This window comes from Bison bison, unplaced genomic scaffold (assembly GCF_000754665.1).
Source record: "Bison bison bison isolate TAMUID 2011002044 unplaced genomic scaffold, Bison_UMD1.0 scf7180017864289, whole genome shotgun sequence".
NCBI lineage: Eukaryota > Metazoa > Chordata > Mammalia > Artiodactyla > Bovidae > Bison > Bison bison.
The window spans coordinates 4481088-4487109 of record NW_011494861.1 but is presented as its reverse complement, the minus strand read 5'-3'; positions in this window follow the sequence as shown (position 1 = coordinate 4487109).

Here is a 6022-nt window from a genome sequence, read left to right as displayed (position 1 = left end):
TTTTTTTTTGGGGGGGTAGGGGGGATCCCACATGCTTCATTCAGAAAGTCATTTGTCTCTTCCCCCCAAACTTCTAACTTTTCAGATGTGAAAGCTTTAGGCCCCATGTACATGCTGGGCTGGTGCCAGGGTCTCACTCTGTGCCCAGAACCCCACTGGTTTTGGGGGAACAGGCCCAACAAAGTGGTCCATGGAACTTCTGGTCTCTACAGACACCATGGCATCTCAGAGGTCTGCTTAGAAGGCTATGGAGCAGAGGGAGGTGCTCTTCAGGGTGTCTGCTGCTTGAGGGCAAGAATACTTGCCAGAAGTAGGGAGTCAAGAGGGAAAAGGAGGGCTTTCCAGGGAGAGGGAACAGCATTATGATATCATGATTTATAATCAGAAATCTGTATTTCACCTTCATCTGTTCCTGGAGATGCTAAGATACTTGGAATTTCCTCAGCATTGAGGGTGTCTTTGTTATGTCAATGAGGTGACTTTTGAAAAAGCACTGTGTAAACAAAGAATGGGGCTGGTTGCCAAGGGAACCAGCTCCAAGATAGGGGATTGGAACTTTCAGGCCCCCCTCCTCAATCTTCTGGAGGAGGAAGGGGCCGGAGGTTGAATCGACCACTGGTAGGCAATGATTTAATCAATCATGCATGATGCCTCCATTTAAAACACAAAGGACAGGAGAACACAGAGGTTTGGGGAAAGTAGGACTAGATGCAAGAAAGACCTATGTCCTTTCACACCTGGCCTTGTGCACACCTGCCTTTGGGCTGCTCTTGAATTGTGTCCTTGGTAATAAGCAGTGATCTGATAAGTAAAATGTTTCTCTGACTTTTGTGAGTTAATTGAGCAAATGGATCAGACCCAAAGAAGGGATCTTGGAACCTCCCATCTACAGATGGTTGATCAGAAGCATAGCTGACAACCTGGACTTTGAGCTGGTGTCTGAAGCGGGGAGGCAATCTTTGGGACTGAGCCCTTCACCTGTGGATGTGATGCTCTCCAGGTAGAGCTGAATGGTGGAACACCCAGCTGGTCCTACAGCTAGGGTCACAGAATTGCTTGTTGGAGTTGGGAAAAACTGCAAGCATCACTAGCATGAAAGGGTGTGCTGTCGCTGGGGTGAGAAGAATGGAGGGAAACCTGAAGAGGCGATAGGTGCAGCTTGGAGGAGGCCTGAGAGTTTGGACTGTTCCCAGCCACTGGAGTGCTTCGGGCTGGGCTGCCTGGCCAGACTGTGCCTCAGGTGGTGCTCAGAGCCTCCCTGAGCCAGATGAGGGGGCTGGTGGGAAGATCAGAGAAGGGTGATGAAGGGTCATCAAGAGGAGGCGGGATGGACGGAGAGAGGCACACAGCGCCTAATAAGGAGCAGAGGGTCTCTGAAAGGTTTCTCAGCACCAGTTGGGAAAGGCTTTTCCATTTTCTCGAAGGTAAGCGCATTAGTGTCTGGTTCAAGATGTGGGGACCAAGGCAAGAGAAAGTAGCTAAAAAACTCTCCCAAGTGGTTGCCTGGAAGAAGCAGGACATTGCTAATTCTGTATTGTTGAAGTTTGTGTGTGTTGCATCTGTTTTTGATAATTTTGTTGCAGAAAGGGGGACCCCTTCCAGGGCCTGAAACTGGGCTCTTGTCTAACACTCGGAAATGAATTGTCCGAGGAGACACATCTGCTGACAAAGCAAGAGATTTTATTGGGAAAGGGCACCCGGGTGGAGAGCAGTAGGGTAAGAGCAGTAAGCTCTGCCACGTGCCTCGCAGTCTCGGGTTTTATGGTGATGGGATTAGTTTCCGGGTGGTCTTTGGCCAAGCATTCTAATTCAGAGTCTTTCCTGGTGGTACACGCATCACTCAGCCAAGATGGATGCTAGCGAGAGGGATTCTGGGAAGTGGACGGACACGCGGTGTCTCCTTTCCCGAACTCTTCGGGTTGGTGGTGGCTTATTAGTTCCCTATTCCTTATCAGGATCTCCTGTCATAAAACAACTCATGCAAATGGTTACTATGGTGCCTGGCCAGGGTGGGTGGTTTCAATTAGTGTGCTTCCCCTAACAATTTTATTTTTTTTTAATTAAAAAATTTTTTATTTTATACTGGAGCATAGCTGATTAACAATGTTGTTAGTTTCAAGTCTACAGTAAAGCGATTTAGTTATACATATACATGGATCTATTCTTTTTCAAATTCTTTCCCATTTAGGTTATTAACAGAATATTCACCAGAGTCCCTGTGCTATACCATAGGTCCTTGTTATCTTCCCAAACTCCCAATCTATCCTTCCCCCCATGTTGCATCTTAATAACAAAATTAATATAAAAAAGATGCAAGCCATTTCTAGGGGCTAGTTTATGTATTTTTCAATTACATAATTATATTAAGACTTTATTTTTAGAGCAGTTTTAGGTTTATAGCAAAATCGAAGGGAAGATACAGATTTTCAATGTGACCCTTGCTCCCACTCTTGCACAACCCTCTCCATCATCAACACCTCCCACCAATGGTTCACTTGTTACTTGGGATGAAAATGCACTAACATGTCATTATCACCCAGAGTCCACAGTTTACATCAGGGCTCACTCTTGGTGTTGGACACCTGTGTGTTTAGATAAATCTGGGTTGACAAGTATCCATCATCATAGGGTCCATGTTGTGGCAAGTCGCTTCAGTTGTGTCTGACTCTTTGCAACCCTTATAGGCTATGGTCCACTAGGCTCCTCTGTCCATGGGATACTCCAGGTAAGAATACTGGAGTGGGTTGCCATGCCCTCCTCCTCCAGGGGCTCTTCCTGAACCAGGGCCATACAGAGTGGTTTCACTGCCCTAAAAACTCCCTGTGCTCCACCTCTCTTCCTCAGCCCCTGGCAACCACTAGTCTTTACTGTTTCCATAGTTCTTGCCTTTTCCAGGAAGTCTTATGTTGGAACCATACAGGATATAGCCTTTGCAGACTGGCTTCTTTCACTTAGGAATGCATTTACGTTTCCTATGTCTTTTTATGACTTGATAGCTCTTTTCCATTTAGTGCTGAGTAATGTTCCACTGTCTGGATTGTTGTTTAATTGCTAAGTCGTGTCTGACACTTTTGTGACCCCATGGACTGTAGCCTGCCAGGTTCCTCTGTCCATGGGATTTCACAGGCAAGAACACTGGAGTGGGTTGCCATTTCCTGCTCAAGGGAATCTTCCTGACCCAGGGATCGAACCCTCGTCTCCTGCATTGGCATTCAGATTCCTTACCACTGAGCCACCAGGGAAGCCCCGCTGTGGGTGCACCACAGTTTATTTATCCATTCACCTACTGAAGGGTATCTTAATTGCTTCCAAGTTTGGGGGAGTTATGGACAAAGCTGCTACAAACATTCATATATAGGTTTTTGTGAGGACATAAGTTTTCCACTTGCTTGGGTAAATAGCAAGGAGCACAATGGCTGGGTTATATGGTAACAGCATGTTTAGTTTCATTAAGAAACCACACAACTCTCTCCCAACGTGGCTGCACCATGTTGCATTCCCACAAGCAGTGAATGAGAGCTCCTGCTGCTTCACGTACTTGCCAGCGTTTGGTGGTGTCGGTGTTCCGGATCTTGGCCATTCTCCTAGGTGTGTAGTAGTGTCTCCTTGTTCTAATGTGTGTTACCTGGTGACACGAGATGTGGAGCATCTTTTCAAGTGCATATTTGCCACCCATGTATCTTATTACTATTTGGCCGGCACCTGTTAAGGTCTTTGGCCCATTTCTTAATCAGGTTGTTTTCTTCTTCCTGACTGTTAGACAGCCCACTGTGTATGTTGCGAAGGTACAGACGTGACTCCCCCTCCTCCCAGTTTCACTGAGAAATAGTTGACACATATCCCTAAGTTGTATCAAAGTGTATAGTGTGATGGTGATTCACCAGTATTGTGAAATGATGACAATAAGCTAACATCCATTGTGTCTTTTGCATACATTTTCTTTCAGTCTGTGGCTTGTCTTTTCATCCTCTTGATAGTTAATGTATTTTTAGGCTGACAAAATCCAGGAAATCAAACAAATAGACAAGCAGCACTTTGGGAAGCAAAATTCCCCAAGATACAGCAGTTAAAAAAAAAAAGACTTGAAGGCAGGGCTGCATGGGCTGTGAGGGTCTGCACAGAGCAAGACAGTGGGCTCTGATGGTTGCTTTTGGAAGGCTGAGAGCCCTTGTGCTCCAGCAGTCCCCAGCCCCCAGGGAACCTTAGCAGCCACTGCAATGGGTCACTGGGTATCATGATAAAATCATGCAGGGAGACAGGGTTGGTGGCTCAGTGTCTGCAGTGTCTCACTCAGGAGAGTTTAGCCTCAAGCTGTGAGCCCTTGAAACTTGGATCTGTTGATCCTCAGATGGGATGGGGCCTGGGAATCTGTATTCTAAACACCACTACCCCTGTCCCCCAACCACCACCGACACCAGTCTCTCTATCAGGCAAACTCAGGAGCAGCTGGCTGTGCCAACCGAGTGGCCTCCCACTTGACTGCTTTTGCCCACAGACAGGACCCAGACGTTGTTTCCAGGGCCCAACAGTGTGGAAAGTGCTGAACATGCCCCCACAGCACAGATCAGTCTGACCCACCCTGCCCAGCTCCACCCACATCAATGGCAATCAGTTTACCAAACACACAAAAGAAGAATATTTTATTTAAAATAGCCACTTTGGCCTTGACCCAGTCAGGGTTTTCATGACAACTTTGCACATGCCAAAAAACCTCTCTCAATGTCATTATTCCACTATAGGAAGTCTGCAAAAATGTTCTTTCTCTTGTCATGGATGCATGTAGAGCTCTGTCTGCACCCTCAACCGAGACTAAAGTCATAATCTTTAATAAAAAACAAACACATACACACACACACAAAACAAAAACAGACACAATTCAGAAGCTCAGAAGTACAGAGAGGCAGAAAGTGCTTAGTAAACCTGAGAAAAAGACCAAGGTTCAAAAAGTGCCTGAGAAGAGAGGGGCTCGGGGCTGAGCCTGCAGCCCCTGTGCAGGCTGAGGTTATACGGTGGTGCCCAGGGAATGAGGGTGGATAATCTTTGAGTACACTGACACACAGAGAGAACCCACAGGAGGAATGCACTTCTGTCTTGCTCTGATATGAGGCAGGAACCCCTCCTAGAGTTCAGAAAGGGGCTTTATTCCACTCGTTCTACTGCTCTGAACTCCACCCGCCCAGCTAGACTGACCTGAGTGAGAAAGAGGAGATGCTGCTGTTTGCCAGTACAAGGACGAGTCCCTCCCCTGCCCACATCTGTTCCCCACTCACAGGAACATTTTCACCCGTCTACAGAGATGGGGTGGGGAGCAGAGGGAGAGAATGGAAATAGGTGCATCTTTGGGGTGGTTTTCAGAAGAGGCACAGCACAGCAGAGGTGCTCTCCTCTGTGCCCTGACTCCCTCTGCAGGTGTTTCCCGGCTGCATCTGGTCTGGGGAAACCCAGGTCAGGCAGCAGTGTTGCACCATCTGATCCAAGGCCTCTGGGGCCCCCTTGAGAACAGATGTAGTCTAGCATCATTCTCCCTGGGGCCCATACTCAGCAGTGACTGATTTTCTCCTTTGCAGCAGCAACTTCCTGAATTTCTGCTCCATTCTAGAAGCTAATGTGAGGCTCGTTACCATCTGTGCGCCCAAGGTGTGCTGTAACATTCTTCGGGGAACCCCAACTCCCCCGACATAGGCCATTTCTGTAAGCAGACTGCCCTCCTGCCAAGCAGCCCAGAACTTCCTCTGAATCCTAAAGGGATGTTCATCCCCTTGCTGATTTTCATAAAATCTTTTTTAAAAAGGAAACCCAACAAGAGCGTTTTCGACCTAGTTCTGTAGAGGACTCTTCCTTTCAGTCTCTTCCTGTTACAGATTTTGCTTTTGAGAGTAAAAGAGGGATCAACAGTAGCTGTGGCTTTGGTTTTAATCCAGAACCATTTTATGGGTTCAGAACATCATTGCAGTTACAGAGTGCTTCTGGGACCCACAGGAGGGGCAGCACCTGTTGAGTTCAACTCCTCCTCCTCAATCCC